An 18751-nucleotide genomic window follows, 5' to 3' on the forward strand; every position below is an offset into this window, starting at 1 on the left:
AAAGGATGAAGGACTGAAGAGGTAGGGGCCGGGGGGGGAAGGTAGGTGAGGAGGGGGGGGAGGGGGGTTAGATGAGGAGGGGGGGGAGAGTTGAGACCAAATGACGTATAAGAGCGAAGAGAGAAGATTAATTCCTGTTCACGGCGCAAACGGGAATCCGGATGGCCTCTGTGTAAGTACAAACCGAACACAGATAGGTGTTGCAAGGAGTGACCGGTGGAGCGGAAATGGCGTGAGACCGGTGTGTCGTTCGCAAGGTGGATGTCACGAAGGTGTTCCGCGAACCGGTCAGCCAAGCGGCGTCCCAACACCCTAATGGGGGCCTTAACTCCCAAATTTTAGTCCTTTTTTTATGATCCAAAACTAGGTCAAAAGTACTGAATGGATCTTTATGAAATTTGGAAATTATATTCTATGCATAAGAGACATAACCACCATGACAATTCATATATTTTTGCTGTTGATGAAATTTTAATCACAAATATTAGACACAAATGAAATAATATTTGTAAAATTTCATCTCACAAGTTAGAAAGACCCCTCCATGGGGATTTAACACCCACAATTTTGTCCTTTTATCTAAGCAAAGACGAATACAGTTGTACTCTTGGAAGCTGTAGGGTTACCCGAGCATAAAAGATGAGCATTATTTGTAATTCAATGGTACAACAGTATAACACTTTGCTTTGACATACACTTACATTGTGATTTTTGCAATGTGGTGCATAAATTGTCAAGTAAATGAGAAGCTTCTTTGCCTCCACTGATTCAGTTGCAAAGTGTTGAGTAAAGTTATTTGATTGCAGACCTCCTTTCAGTCTTTTTATTATCACTTGGTCACACATAGTCCCCAGATAGTAACGTTGTTTTCAAGGCCTTCCCACATGAGTGACTGGTTATTCAAAGACATTTATAGATTGTAAATTTATTCTGTCCAGTTACGTATAGTGGTCATTTGCAAACTCCAGAGGTGACACTTTCATTTCTCCTTAGCCCTCACGTCACACAGTTGTTAATGTTTATTTCAGTCGGGTCACGCCCTTCCAATTGCTATAGATTCGTAATGCATCTTACGGCTGTGCCTGGATGGTGAGGAATCCTACATTGGGAGTGATAACAACTAGGGTAGGGTAGCTGACTGCTTATTGTGATCATTCGTCTTTTGGTTTCCTGTAGCTTTGCTCTTTTTTTACAAACCCAGTTGACATATATTTCCTATTTCAAAGAAATTCAAACAATAGATATAAGACCCAAGTTAAAAAGATTCTCAACAATTCAACTTCTCTGGTTGACATTAAAACACCCACCCCCAACAGGGGCCTTAACTCTCACATTTTAGAGTTCCATGACCTTCATTTTTCAGGTGCAAAATCCTTTTAACAGATTCAATAAGACTGGAATTTTGGAATATGTGCATAAAAATCAGTAGAACACGGGATACATGTGGCACGATTACAATTTTTTTAGGGTGTGTAAAGAGGGAAATAACCCTCATCTGTAATTTTGATGAAATTCGAAACATAGCTATTCTAGTTCATTACAGAAAATATAACAGAAAAGTCTAATTCTTCAATTGAATGTAACACGGGCAACGCCGGGTATCTCTGCTAGTGTACACACACACACACACACACACACACACACACACACATATATATATATATACATACATATATATACAACGGGATTGTTTCAGTTTCCGTCTACCAAATCCACTGACAAGTCTTTGGCCGGTCCGAGGCTATAGTAAGAAACACTTACCCAAGGTGCCACACAATGGGACTGAACCCCCGGAACCATGTGGGTGGCAAGCAAGCTTCTTTTATTTATTACATTGGCCATAAAGGCCTTATGAAGAAAGGAAGCTACGGGATGGACGAAGACATAATGATCTGAAATGTCTAACGAAATGATAATAGACGAGGGCAACAAGCAACGCCCGCCGATTGCTGTCCACCCGAGAGCATTGTTCTTTTTAGGTTACATATTCGAGGCAACAAACCTCTTACATTCAGTACGAATAAACATTTATGAGGCAATAAACCTCTTCAAAATACAAAAATCATTTATGAGGCAATATCCTCTTACCTTTTTCATAATTTAATAATGCAAAAAATGAGGCACTAAGCCTCATATTTATATTCATTATACACTTTCCTGTCCGACCAGGCTCTTCGCTTCTTTGACGCACCTAGACGGTGCCAAGCTGGATCACTTCGCTATGAATCTAAAAGAGTCCTCTGAGAAGGGATTCAATATCCTGCACCGATCGGTTTCCCATATGACCTCCGCAGCCACCTGCGAAGGCCAATCAGGGTCCTCCGAGCAGGACAGAATATCCTCCCACCGGCCTTTCTTTTTAAACTTCTTAACAAAGTTTTCTAATGTCCCTCCCTTATGGAAGAGGACCACAAATTCCTCCACAGCATGGGAGGGATCTACAGTTTCCAACTTCGGTGGCACAACTCCCACCGAAGGTACTTCGGGACACGCCGGCAATGTCCCGTTTTTTTTCCTTTGAGCCACGAAAGGGTGGAGTTCCTCCGCTTTGTCCTGCGGATCCTCCCTCCCTCCCGCAGCCTGCGGATCCTTCGGTGAGCAATCATTGTTGCTCACCTTTCGTTTTTTTTTTGCTTTTTTTCGAGGAGGTTTCCACCTCATCGACTTCCTCCTTTTCTCCCTTCAATGAGAGAGCAGGGAGCGGTATCTACATCAACTGCTCTAGGACCTTATTTTGGTCCTGAGGGCAGTTCAGAATTTGCGAGCCTCTTCGGGGATGTCAAACAGCAACCACACCGTTGCGTATTTGATCCCCCGAGAGATATACTTAATAGTTGACATATGTCCCGCCAACTCTTTTTCAATTACATTTTTCTCAAAGACGACGATGGTGTCGAAGGACTTGGAGTAAGTCTTCAAAACTACCGTCTTTTTTCGAACTCTTCCAACCATTTCTTGGGTGGCACTATTTCCCACTCCACAATTTTTTCATTGTTTTTTGTTATGTTAAATGAAAAGTTCAAATAATAGTTAAAAAATTCAAAACAATTCAAGGGAAAAATCACAAAGAAAGTCTCAACCAAACAGGAAGAAGAAAAAATATACAGCTCAATAAAGAGTTTGAAAATAGACGATAGAAGAAGAGAAAGCGACAGTTCAAAACATACAGCAAAAAATCCATTGGCCACATGGTACTCCGGGCCTTCAATTTGAAACTGGAACATAGCTTCTCACAGTTGTTGTATAATTCCACAAAAACCAACTTTTTCTGCGAACAATTCTCAAAATTAATTGAGAACAACACAATTCTCGAACTAAGTTTGGAGGCAGGATACACACCCAAACAGTAATTCTCACAATTAAGTGAGAAAAACTATATACTCTACTGCAGGCAGACTAGAGCCTAGAGTCCAGTGAGGACCTCTTGCTTGTACAAAAATAATTATCTCAAACAACAAACCCCCTCTGGAACCAAAAAGCCAAAGACTTACCTTACAGCAGAGTCTTTTTCACAAACAATTTTCATCCGTTGCAAACCAGCGTGACAGCTTCAAGGGTGTGCGAAGAAAACTAGAACAACCGGAACCGGAAGCGAGCTTCTTACCAAAAAACCGCTCCTGCGCCTATGTTTTAAAATTACAAAAGAAGGCATTTTAGTTATGGCCGAAATAATTTTGATGCAGGTGTCCTTGATTAGGATTAACTTTGGGTTAACAGAATCTTTATATTTGAATGCTTTAGGATGCCATATGGAGAAGAGATACTGATACTGATCTTTCGTCCAAGGGGGAAATATCAAAGCATTCTTCTTCCTCCTCCCCAGAGAAATGTTCTGCTTAGATGAAGGGGGAGTCCCGCGACGTCAGGTGTCTCCTTGTACCAACCGTATAAAACTTATCCAAACTTAGGAATTTTTCTGTATAATTGTATTTTTTTGGCCGACACTTTTTTGTCATCTGATTTATTTTATTATTTTAAAAATTTATTATTACACACTGTATCTACCTAACGTCACACAAAACAATGGCGGGCAGTTCGTCAGCACATGTCATAAGACAACACCAAACTGTTTACTATTTAATGGTTAATCTCTGTAGACGATTCATAATTCAACACACTGTCAATTTTCCATCCTACAGTCTCCTCCAATAACTGAATGACACAAGTCAACAGACAGTCTACTGTGTAATGTTCCCTGCGACACAAGGCAACCAATAGACAGTACGCTATCTAATGTCTAATTTCTCGGCAGATGACACACAAGACAGCAACATTTCTCCACCTAAAGGCCTTTTTTTTAGATATTAGTCACAAATGAAACCTGATCGTTCTTCTCTTTTTCTTTCACCTTCCCTTCTTCCACCTTCCCTTCTTCCCTGCCTTCGAGCACCACAAAAAAAAACAAAAAAAACCAGGAGAGAATAGTTTACTCTACTTGGAAGAAAAACATTTTCTTTCAAATAGTGAAATTTTTTTTATCAATTTTCGTTTTTTTTATTGTTTGTCTTTATCTCTCTCTACGGGATATAATTAATGTTCTCAATTGGAGAAAGACATTAATGTGAAAACAGTTCAAACATAAATATCTTGCCTCGTCTTCCTTGATAATAAGGTGTGGCTTTAGGTATTAGGCTGCTATTTCTAAAATGTTATACAGATCTGTCAAGAGAGGGAGGGGGAATAATAATAGTAATGGCTTCTGTTTAGAAGTTTGATAGATATGTTTGTAAGTATATATGTATGTAAGTATATATGTATGTAAGGTTGTTGTTAGGTAATAAGCCAAAGTGAAGGACACATAGCCTTGACAGATCATGCATCTAAGAGAACAATCAGATATGAAAGCTACTACCCTGGGACCGTGCTGTCGCTATCCTAGCTTACTAGACTATGGTCTATGAACCTCGGATGGAAAATTTGGGGCCAGTTCCACACACTACACTTTACCCACCAAAATTATCTATTGCGAAAGCCGAAGGATATGCCTAGCATCTACGACCTTTCAGAGAATAAATGTGAACTCAAGGCCAACAGGAGCATCACTGGCATAGTATTTGTCTTCAGGCAACTCCAAAAGAAAAATATAGGGAACAGAACAAGGGACTGTATGTAGCGTTTTTGGACCTTTCAGATTAAAGATTTTGATATTGTAGACAGGAAGGATCTGTGGGAAAGCAAAGTACAGTTGGGATATTTTTCTTCCATATGGTCATCCAGTTATATATATATATATATATATATATATATATATATATATATATATATATATATATAACTGGATGACCATATGGACGAAAAATATCCCAACTGTACTTTGCTTTCCCACAGATCCTTCCTGTCTACAATATCAAAATCTTTAATCTGAAAGGTCCAAAAACGCTACATACAGTCCCTTGTTCTGTTCCCTATATTCTGTTCCCTATAAAAGAGTCGGACACCACAACGAGCTCTCAAAATACCCTTCCCAATAGGAAACAGTGTAAAGCAGAGCTGCATCCTCGCGCCTGCTCTCATTATCATCCCCAGCAAGATACTTGAAGGGGCATAGAAGGCCTTAATTAGGAAATTACCTCTGCATCCGATATTGTACAATTGGCGACAAGAATTCTACATCAAGACTAGAAAAACTCAATGCCGACGACGTTATGTTTGTTTCTCACACAGTCAACTCTGCTCCGTATAACATACTTTGCATACTTTACCAAGCTCTTCAGACTGGAAATTAGCTTGAAGAAGACAGAAGTTATCCACCAGCCCCCATATTATAGGAAGAATATCCACATCATTGCGTAATACCGCCGACGAGCCAGAGATTAAGGCTGACAACCAGTTTAGTTACTTGGGATGCATCATTTCGTCTGATGCCAAGATCGACAAAGAACAAGAGTCAAGCACAGACAAACAGCGAATTTGGTAGACCGTACAAAAAAACTTGGAAGAGTATGCATCTGAGAAAAGTCACAGGTTCTTTTTAGTGTATTGCATGAGGTAGAAGTTGTCAGACCCTCAAGTCAAGCGACAACCGCTTTACTAACACCTGGGCCAAAATTTCGAAATTTGCGTTTATCAGAGTTACGAACTTAACATTTTTTACATGATCCCCCTTGTTTGAATTCTTTCGCTGCAGTTCCACTGCTCATCCAATCATAGACCTAGATATTATCTCGTTCTGCTGCCAGTTGCTAGATATCTGCCAAGAGGTCTCCAAACAAATTTGGTATATAAACATAAAAGTAAAGTAAGGCAAACCATCCAAATTGGGTGACTTGCCACCCGTGCAGCAATCATCGCTTCTCATATTTCCGCAGCTATTATCTGCTTTTCGCTTGATGAGAATCGCGGCAGGGCATCGACGTAGGCACTGAAATCTATCCTGCATTCCGGCTCGGCATTCATTCCGAACAGTCGGATGAAGTGCTGCTGAAATTCCGCACACAGCTGCTCGGGCTCGAGTAGCATGCATCCATCATGGTCCACCAAATACCAAATTGTGACTTTGTTTCCAGGTTGGGTTCATCAAGTGGCTTTCGTTCCCTCATGCTCTCAACAATGCACCCTTCATCCTTCGCGTCCAAGAATTAGTCGAGGGCCAATCTCACCGTAAGCACGTTGGTCACACTGTCTTTCTGGAGCGCCTCTTCTACGGTTTTAAGTCTCACTCGATTCTATTTTACCTGTTCCTACGAACTTACTAAACCTAATGTACTCTTTTCTAATTGTCGTTTTCAGGACAAACCACCATTTAAAAAAATTTACGATTGATCTCGTCAACAACCGCTTCACAAATTCACTAATCTGACTGCTCTAAGCTTGGTGGGTCGGGAGTGACGCGTTCAGTTTTCAATAACGAGACTCCTGCCTACGTAACTTATCTCGGTCGACGATTTTAAAATTTGGACGACTTTTGCTATCCTTATTTAGATACGACGTAGATGACTCGGTGCGATTTTTCCTCGTACACACGGGCACAACTGGGGAAATCCAGTCGATATTAGACAGCTGGAAACGTTTGAGAAGGTCTGAGAGGCTTTTGCACACATCACTCTCCTAACAGCTAACTCCATATAATCCAAACGTAATCGACTAGCACTAGATGTTCTCAAGAAAACCTCTAAAAGACTGAAGAAATTCGGTTGCTCCGGCAACGAGCTCAGAAAAGTTTTTATATCTATACACTAAATGGATAAACAAAAGCTTAGTTTATCCATACATTATAAAATACTCCAAATAATGCAGAAATCTGTCCTGATCAAGTGGCTTATCCGCCGGAGAAGACATGGTCTGATATGGAACCAAAAAAATTCAAATAAAGGCAGAAAACTGTCCGGCAACGATGGGATACTCAGCTTGTGTGTGCGTGTGTGTGTGTGTGTGTGGTGTGTGTGTGTGTGTGTGTGTTGTGTGTGTGTGTGTGTGTGTGTATTTAATAAATTTCAAAAATTAAGCAGAAGCACGACAAAGGAACGAACGGAGAATTCACACACAAGTCCTTCCACTTCAGTTATCGTCCAAAAATTCATTACAATTTAACGCCTTTAACGATTATATTGTTCGTTTTTGATGACGTCAATAGTGAATACCTGCTGGAATAATGTGCGAACGTTGATGACAGTGGTGAAGACAACTACGACACATCCATAAATGTAAATATACAAACAAAACAAATTATACATTATACAAACACAATAAAGTCCGTGGGGCTCCGAGACATGATAAGACGAGTGTGTAAGTAACGCATTGAAAAATGTCCTATAGGACTAAAAACAGAAAGTAGGGGGATAAAAATATAGAAAGAAAGGTGAAGGAAACGAATCCGGTATTGAAAGTAGAGAAGAACGCGAGAGGTCGGGAAGAGCGTGACTGAACAAGTCAGCGGTTAACCGAAAAAGAAAGTTGGAAAGAAAAATAGGAATGGTCCTGGATTACGTAGTAGTGGAGGAGAGAGAGAAAAACCGGTGAAGGGCAGAGAGATAGAAAGAGACAGAGAGACAAGGTGGTGAGAGAGGTAAAGAGAGTCAGGAAGAGAAAGAGAGAAGATGTCGCACAAAAAATTCCTGTTGTATAGGATAGCGAAGAGAAAATAGGAGCCTCTCTCTCTCTCTCTCTTTCTCTTTCTCTCTCTCTCTCTCTCTCTCTCTCTCTCTCTCTCTCTCTCTCTATATATATATATATATATATATATATATATATATAATATATATATATATATATACGTTTTGCAAACAACTTTCATATTCAAGTGCTACTACCAGTCGAAAGCTCCACATACCGGAGGCCAGCAAGTATATGGGGTCATTAGGAGAGAATGAGCGCTGTTTCGGGACCTACCTTCGGCGATATCATTACGCGCCTCCCCCACTCACTGACATGAGGCCCCGCTTGCTAGATCAGCTGCTTATCAGATATAGCTCAATATTCTTCTAACCATCGCTCATCGTCTCCTCTTAGTCAAATCCAGTGGCTACCCTTTTTCACTGTAGTTTGGATATCGCTCATGGTGGCATTTGATTTACGATGAGTTACACCTAACGTTAACAACAGTCTCCTCACATTGTCCAACGAATCCTCAACATCCGACTTCGATTGGAAAATGCTCCCCTTCATGAGGAACCGTTAACTCGACTAAATTCGCCACTTTCTTTCTCATTACATTATAATATCCGGCTTTTCGTAACTGGGATGGGAAAGAATCCTTGGCACCCTCGTAAATCTGCAGCCACCTCCCAATAGCCGTTCCACTTTTCATCGCTCACAGGAAGTTTCTTTTTCTTAAAACGGATCTGCTGTCCTGGGCGCACGAAGGTGATGAAAACCTTTGGTTGGTTCTTTCAATGGTTTTTTTCCACAGTCGATGAGAGCAATTTGGTCCTTTATAGCATTGAAGATAGCCTAAATGCTACCGTGGTGTTAAAGAACACATACATTGCTAGAAATAAGAGCTAAAATGCACATGAATGAAAACATATACACTAACAGGGACCATAATTGTCCGAAAAATACCGACCGAGAATTCTTAAGACTGACGTCAATTTTGGCAATTTCTGTTGCCTCGTCAGTTAACGCCTGGTGTTCGGCTTTTTCCGGACTTGTTTCTCTATTAGCATTTGTGTTTTCGCCATCCAAATTAATGGATGGCTTAGCGATTCGCTAATGTGTAGATACAAAATTAATAAAATCAGGTTGCAAAGTTTTACCGAAGTGGAGAATTATAATTGTCACTAAATGTGCCCTCGGGCATATGGGCGTAGTGGTTAAGAGCGCGGGCTACTAACCCTAAGATTCTGAGTTCGATTCCAGGCAGTGACCTGAATAATAATAATAATAATAATAATGATGATGATGATGACAACTACAACATCGAAAAATACCTTAGGAATGAGAACCCAGGTTCGAAATTTACCCAATACACCAGATGAAGGTTGGAGGGTACATCAGCCGAAACGTTGTGTTAACAATAAGCAAGATGAGGACAAATCTCCGTCGAATGTAAATCATGTAAATAATGTGACTAGGGTGTTAAAGAACACCAGAATACCCTAATCATATTTAGTGACAATTATCATTATCCTTTTAGGTGAAACATTACAACATGGTGTTTATATCAATTTTGAGTGTGTGTATATATATCTTCGTTGCGTCTTGCAACCTTTTCAATAGTTAAAACCATTGAAAAGGTTGCAAGACGCAACGAAAATTTTAGAAAAATAAAAAAGAAACAACTGGAAATTTTACCGGTGAGTGTGTTAAATTATAAGGCACTAAAAGAGAATGACTCTCCCCAGACACACCAGTATATATATATATAATATATATATATATATATATATATATATATATATATAAAGAGAGGGTGAGAGAGAGGGAGTGGGAGGGAGAGAGAGAACGTGCACATCTACACTGTTAGCAATAACCTCAATACATTTTAGGGGAGGATTGGTGGATGAGAGAAAGTTCGACGGGTTCCGTTATCTGTATATGTAACGATTTTTTTCATTATACAATAGATGGTGCTGCAAAACGCATACTATTCCAATTAAAAAGTTTTATTTTCGAAAATGTTATCATACATACATACATATATACCTGTGTGTGTGTGTGTGTGTGTGATAAATGAGAAACGGAAGAGGGAATATTTGAGAATTTATTATCTATCACGACAATTGTTTTGGCACATCTAGCATCGATCCCTCACGGGTGGGACACTTAACAACTGGTTCAGGAATATCCAGCGGTGAAGATGTGTCTCATCGGATGATAAATAGACATAACTCGTTCTGCAGTTTATCTTCTCATTTCGTAGGAAGAAAAGCAACAAAACGAAATATCTTCATTGATATAGAAGATCAAAAATAAAATCACAGAGGCAAAAAAGAAACGAACACGCAACACAGCGAGAAAAGTATTTAAAATAACCGTTAACAAATATGTGTGAACGTTTGTGTTTTTGTGCGTACGTACGTGTGTGCATACGTGCGTGCGTGCGTGTGTGTATGTGATATATTATAATCCTTAAAGCTTTTGCAGTCGTTCACAAATGTTTTTTTAAAAAAAAAACAACATAAGGATAAAAGTTTTCTTCAAACTTTTATTTCATATGCCAACAGATATTCAAACTGAATATTTCATGAGAAAACAAGCGCCAGTATACCAGCTGATTATAGGAAACGAGTAACTCTGAGCATTGGAAATTGGCGACTTTCAGTTAGAACGTATCAAAGAATATTCTACATTTTTATTCAGTCCTGTAATTTATCAATTTATTGTTTCTGATGAATCAACAAATATATGTATGATTTTTTTTCCTCATTTTCTCACTGTTCAGCGTTCTTGTTTTTAAAATATATATAACGTATTGTAGCGAACTCTAATGAGTTTCCTCTCTTATATTACATACTTACGAAGGTAGCAGGTAACAGCTAACCTTTGGACGCTGTTTTGGACCCTGTTGTGTCTGCCACTCCGATTGGCTGGTATTAGCGCAATTTCTCTCTTACTCTATCGCGCGCCAATATGTAACCCAACCAATCACAACCTTCAAATAAGTCCCGTGAGACAGTCTGTTCCAAACAAGCATTTGAGCCTACCCGTCAGCCATAAAAGCTCACCTCTTCCTAGGCTCGACGTCAGTTGGTTCCAGACCACTGACCACATAACAGCGACCTCCATCTTCGTCGCCATCATGATGTCTTTCACCAACGTCGTCACCAACATCTACACAGCACCAACACACTGTACTGGTTCCTACATATCGCTGTTCGTGAGCTTTCCTCACCAGGATTAACAATAACATACAACTCACGCATGTAGATATATGAACAATTGTACATCAACCACTTCCTTTCAGTTTGTGTATATATACGTGTGACTACAACAAACGTATTTAAAGTTATCACCTTTGTTCCATGTATTTCTTTACCGGGTTACTACCACAATAATATAACAGCCTTCTGAGCGGAGTCATTAGATGGAATACCACCTATCCATCTAAAGTATAAATAGAGCCTGAAAGATTGCTTTAAGATACATGGCATATTTTATAAATATGCCTATTTAAAGTATCATAAAAGCATGAAACTATTAGAAGCTCTTTCCATTGTGTATTTAAATTTATATTTATCTCTCACTAGTTGGCATACTTTTTTTTGCTGATTCTACTTCGGTTGGATCTTTAAACTGTGTGTGTGTGTATGTGTGCGTGTGAGTGTGTCTGTGTGTGTGTGTCTGTGTGTGTGCGCGTGTATGCATGTATGTATAAAAGTGTGCGTATATACATATAATGTATATACACATATATACATATATATACACTTACATATACATACATATATGCACACACACACATATATATACACACACAGTTGTCTTTTGATAAAATTGTCACCGAGCTCAATGCTTTGTGTCACATTTTTACAACCGCTAATATGTTTTTGTAAGCTTTAGTCTTCACTACAGTTTTTGTCTCCCATGGTTACAGATAGAGATAAACATATAACATGCAGCCACTACCACCATTTGATGCTCCGAGCGAGTGACAGAGAAGATGTGATCTTCGGCCAGTCCTATATATAATGTATATATTCTTGTACCGGTTCCTGCCAGTTCAGCTTGAGGTATCTTGGTTGCGTGTGGACGGTGCGTAGTTTGGGAAGGTTAAGGATGAATGAAGGGACATATGTTCGTAAGAGTGGGCGTTGTGGGTCCTAACAAGTAGATAATTAATGTATAGAAGAAAGAGAGTGGTTGACGAAACCGAACCGTAGAGTACACCAGAAGTGATACTGTAGGACAGCATCAACTATGTAAACACACACATGCATTTGTTTGTTTGTATGCATGCACGCCATATGACAGAGTATGTAATGTTTTAGCTCGTGTATTTGCACATACATATCTATACGTACTGACGTCACACGTTACAACATTACATCTGTACAAAACATAAGTTAAGCGTTATGATCTTTTACATTTATTTACAGTTCCATGTAATTCTTTCTATTGATCGATCTGCCTAGCGATCTATTGATCTCTCTTTCGATTTTTCTATGGGTCTATCGAGCTATTGAACATATTTTCCTACGGCGGTTTTCGGTTATTTCTACCTTAAGCTTTCTCTTAGGTTATATTATTTATTTAGGCTTTTCTCTTGAAGCTAGGGAGAATATAATGATTTATCGTCACTCATACTAAAGTGTTATCATTGTATCTTTAACCCTAACTGCAGTTGTAACGTCATATAGACATATACGCATGGAACGCTAACTCAACGACCATGTATGTTGAATATTTTAATCGTGTCCTTTAAACCGCTATAAGAAACATAAAGCAAAGATTACAGAAATGCATATTTATCTATGCTCAGTTGAAAAACAAACGTGAAGAGAAACATTTTCTTTTTAATTATTTTATTTATATAGATATAACATTTTATATTTATTTACAAGAAGAAAGATAACTTAATCGTGAAGAAAAACGACTTTAAATTCCTTAGCTAATTTCTTTTTCTATCTAATACGTTGACCAACACATCAAAATAGATTTGTGATTAACGTAGACATGGCATAAAAATGTACCGATGTCTCCAAAAGAGTGAGTGTCGGGGAGTTGAATGACTACCGAACGAACACTGAAATATCTTCCAAAATCCAGGGTTTTTATAACTGCTCACTTGACTCAAAAAGAATCGAAATTCATGACAGATATTCTTTACGAAACTTCTAGAATCTTTATATGAGCAGTTATATTAACCAATCGAAAAAAACGAAAATGATATTTCTTCGGCAAAGACATTACTCATATTGCCAATTCGCGCCACATTTCAAAATGGCTAAAATGGCTATTGCTACAATATCAATGGATCTGTCGATCTGTCTCTCCAATGATCTATCCGTCTATCTTTGGATCTATGGATCGGTTGATTCGGTTGATCTATCGTATTTATTATCCATCTGTCAATCGATTTGTCTATCTATTCATCTATTGATCTGCCTATTCTTCTATCGATCTATTTGTTTGGTATTCTGTCTATCAATTTGTCTGTTTATCGATCTATTTGTCTATCGAGCAATTTGTTTATCTATATCCGTATGTTTATTTGTCTGTCTGTCTGTCTACCTATTTATGTCTCTTTCTCTATCGGATAGACAGGCAGATAAGTGTTTTGATCCTCTTTCTAAATTACTTTTTCTCTCTACATACCTTCTTTATAACATCGTCTCTCTCTCTTTCACTCACCACCACATTAATGTTGTCACCTCTCACTCTTCCTTTTCTGTAGTAGAAGAGTGCAGTGTTATGAAATGCTAATTTACCACGAAATTTGAGAATGCCAAATATGAGTTGTTTACCAGACAGTAAGCTGGTTTAAATCTCGGGTCACATCCCTAGCTGGCCTTTATTGTTTAAACATGCGAACGATGTCGGCATTATTATATGCAGCGCTGAACCGTAAATCGCAAATGGTTGTGTGTTGTTTCAACTTTTGTGCTAATTGGCTACTTTTATCTTCGCTTCGTCAAAAAATTCATTTGCAGCGTTCTAGTCGGAGATGAGTGTGTACGGAGATTGAATGGTGCCATAGCAAAAGTGCATCAACTCCCTTCCTTAGTACCAACGCCACAAACACCCGGTGTTGCTAATGATGTCAGCAAAAATTAGTCCTCTCCTCTACCCACGCCGCCGCTGCTACCAATAACTTTCCTTTAATTGCTGTTGATGGTATACTTGGTGTTGTTGCTGTTGGTGTACTCGATGTTGCTGTTTCTGTTTTTCTCGATGTTGTTGCTGCTGGTTGTCCTGCGAACTTTTTCCATTAGCAAGATATTTACATACTAAAAACTTGGTTTGTCTAAGTAGGTTGCGAAGATTCCCAAGGTTCTATAAAAGAAAAGAATTCTGGAGATCCGGGGGATATGGTGCTTCAACGATAAAACTTAATAGAAATATATTTTATACAAATATGTTTTTTAAATGGCTATGACTATTTTCAATATAAGCTAATAGATGTTTCTTTTTTTTTGCTTTTAAACCAGCATCAACATCATTATCATCATCACTAAAAAGAAAGTACTCAAGACTGAAGACTCCCACCACTCCAGGTGATGAGATCAATGTGCATGTTGTTCAAAAGTTTTTGAACATTGGACATATTTTGAAAAGACTATATACAGGGTGCGATGGATAAATTGTCGCCAGTTTATAATTTTGGAGTTGGATGAGTCTAATGGTAATTACAAAGGTACAGCAGTTCGGAAAACTCACTCTGATCGTTCTAATGAGAAAAGAACTTCTGAATTTGTTGGTAGATCCGGGCCATGATTGACAACGATATCTCCAAGTCAATCAGGTCCATCGCCAGGGGCATGGAAGTGTCTGAGTTTCTTATCAGGTAGGTAGTGTATGAAGACATTCGGTATTCCTCATACAAGATGAGAAAGGGTCAAGTTTTATTCCAAGCCATCAAGGACAAGAGAAAAGACCGCACTACGAAGTTTTAAACAAACTCAAGCATCTCCTCCAACTTAACATACTTTGGTTTTTCTCAGACTAGGAAATTTTCTGCCAGGATCAGATTGTGAATACACAGAGCAACTGTTGGCTTGCCATGTCCCCAAAACATGTTCTGAGAGTGATAAAACTCAAACATCCAGTTAACATCATTGTGTTGGAGTGATCACTAGTGATGGCGACGTTATGCCTCCATTAATCTTCCCACATGGCTCCAGACTCAACATGGAGGCCTAATCAAGTGCATGGAGGAGGTAGTGCTGCCCTGGGTCAAGAGGGTGGCTGCTGGAAGACCCTATGTCTGGAAACAAGACGCTGCACTATGCCACACAAGCAGGAAAACCTAGTTATGGCTGTCAGACAATTTCTGTGACCACATCACCCATAACATCTGGCCACCTAACTCCCCAGACTGCAACCCCCTTGATTATTATGTGTGGGGCACAGTTGAGCGAGAGTGCAACAAAACTCCTTGTAACACCAAAGATGAACTGAAGACAAGGATTATGGCAGCATTGACTTCTGGAGACAGTCCAGAAGAGTTGTAGGAGATTTTGAAGTCGTCTGGAGGCCGTGGTTGAAGCCAATGGTGATTTTTTTGAATAAATTTACTCTTTAGTATTTCAAGATATTTTTATGTAATTTTGGTGAATATATCTGTTAAAATGAGATATCAGTGTTATTTTCATTTCTACGTAATTTAAACGACAATTTATTCACCGCAATCTGTATATTCACTGGCCACGTTTTTCAATTACAAATAACCGATCTACAGAGCCTTACCATGTTATAAAAGTTTTTAGGAAAGATATATATTTTGCTTAGTGTTAATGATTCGATCTAATAATGGTTTCAAATTTTGATACAAGGCCAGCAATTTCGGGGGAGGGGGAGTCGATTACTTCGACCGCAGTTCTCAACTGGTACTTATTTTATCGACTCCGAAAGAATGAAAGGCAAAATCGACCTCGGTAGAATTCGAAATTAGATCATAAAGACAGACGAAATGCCATTTAGCATTTTGCCCTGCGGGCTAACGATTCCGCTTGCTTGATGTAATGTTATATATATATATATATATATATCTATATATATATATATATATATATATATATATATATATATATATATATATATATTCTGTTGTGTCTGGGGAGAATCATTTTCTTTTTGTGCCTTATAATTTAACACACTCACCGGTAAAATTTCCACTTATTTCTTATTTTTATTTTCCTAAAATTTTCGTTGTGTCTTGCAACCTTTTCAATAGTCAAGACTAGTATTTCTTTACAAAACGTAGCTGTCGTCATCTCTTACACCCAGTAGTATATAAATAAAATTACAGTTCCAAGAGGGAGGGTCCCCCTTCCATTCATAACATTGGCTACTCACGGGCTCGTGTTCAAAGGCAGAATCAATTAATGAAGCAAAGTTTTCATGACAACAAACAGTTTCGACTTTCCCTGTGAAGAAAATCTATCAAATTTCATTAGCTTAAATGACGGACAGACAGACGGAGATCAGCTTCTGTTTAATAGTATAATATATACACACACACATACATTGGATTGGAACGAAAGTTCGTATCGTTTTTCAGTTGGCGTTTAAACGTGTGATTTCGTTTCTCAATTGACAGAAGCATATATCTATCTATCTATCTATCTATCTATCTATCTATCTATCTATCTATCTATCTATCTATATCTCTCTCTCTCTCTCTCTCTCTCTCTCTCTCTGTATATATATATATATATATATATAATATATATATATATATATATATATATATATATATATAATATATATATATATAATATATATATATATATATATAAAGCCAAAAAAGAGAGAACAAATTTCAAAGGTCAGTGTTCATATTCACACTATATATTTCAAAGCGTCGGAATACTCCACAGCATACATAACTGTATTCATATACACAAGATATAATATAAAAATTTATAAATGTATAAATATATAAAAACGCATAAATGTACTTGCGAGGTTGTGTGTCCATATTAAAATCAATGAGCATATTAAAATATGCGGATGGTGAATGTATAGCGGTAATCCAAATATAAAATTATTGGTATAAAATTATTTTAAAAGTAATCTTGAGCAGGTGCAATGTCTGACGGCCGTTTCGAGAAGATATAGGTTGGTATTCCAAACATAACAATCATCTATATTTCTATCATCAGAGTTAATCTAAAGGATTTATAAAAGAGTTATTTAAATCTTAAACTTTTAAGCAACATGAGAAATTTAAGAATTTTAAAAAATTGAATTCTGTGTCAGAACTTATTGTTCAGGTGGATGATATAATATGAGTTAAAATTACACGTTTAAATAAATTATGAAACTATAGACAATAATGTTTTAAGATGAATCCAAATACATAAAGGGTAACTAGGTTAAAATTATATAAACTAATTAAAAAAATTTTTTTTTTAAGTTGATAAATATTTATGTCTACAAAGAATAATGACATCCGAGATCTTGTTAGGTAAAAATTTTTTTTTGCCAACATGGGGTATACAGATCGTTTCTTTTGTGCATAATTTGCAGCTTCTGGTGTGTGCATTTTATGGTGTGGTTTCCGTTATAATAGACCAATCTAGACTGAATTCTTTATTGCGCATTTTTAATTTATTTATTTGAGTTGCCAGTGCAGTTGAATTTTTTGTGTCTTGAATAATAAATGAATTTGTGTGTGCCCTATATCTAGTTTTAAAATCAGTCGTACTTCTTGTGTAAATCTTTTTTGATTCACTAAGGGTTGAAACCTCAACTTTATATATGACATTTCTCTTTAAACAGAATCCCCTTAGGGGGCATAATTCCCTGTTACGGCAATTACATATTTTATTTCCATGCTTCGCCTTTATATTTTTAATATCAGGATTCTTGTTATTATTCTTCATATTAAGGTCAGCTATATTGTCATCTCTATCAATACTATTATTTCTGAGTTTAAATCTATTGTTGGCCGCAATTATAGATCCTAGGTTGGGCGTGGTTGAGTACGATAATTTAAAGCGGGACCTATTAAAGATGGAAATGATATTTATGGCCTAATGAGAAATTCCTGTCAATAATCCTAAAAATAATTTAGGGAGGTTTCTGACTTGGAGCGAAAAAGGAGGGGGTGAACCAGATAATTTCCCTTTTCCTCACCGAGTTGTTTCTACTTTGCCCAGTATAGTTATTATTATTATAATTAAATGATTTATAGTATCTTCCATTATGATGTCGGTTCTTATGCTGGGGGGGGGGTTCATGGGAGGTATGTCGATGTTTAATTTCGCAATATTTGGAAAACGTTTAACTAATATTTAAATATTGTATTCTTAATATAATATATCTTTCTATTGAATTCACTGTCCTTCAATGCTTTATTATAAAAGGATGCAAAGTTACAAACAATGTTTTCGTTTGCAGATAAGTTAGAGATTCTTATCGACACACCTTTGACTACCCCCATTAATAACACTTTGGGGATAATTTGATAAGGCGTGGATATACTTAATGGTTTTATTATACTTATGGTCAGAGTGAAATAAGCTACCATCTAAATTTAATGTTACGTCCAATATGTCAACGCAGTGACATTTTCAAATATAGTTAAGTTATATAACTTCAAAAATTTTATTAATCCTTTCTTTACCCTATCAGTTGCTTGTGCAGAGGAGATGGAAATAGCGAATAATGAATTGTCTCTATACAAACCTCCGCTGATATTAAAGAA

The sequence above is a fragment of the Octopus sinensis genome, linkage group LG24 (assembly GCF_006345805.1).
Source record: "Octopus sinensis linkage group LG24, ASM634580v1, whole genome shotgun sequence".
NCBI lineage: Eukaryota > Metazoa > Mollusca > Cephalopoda > Octopoda > Octopodidae > Octopus > Octopus sinensis.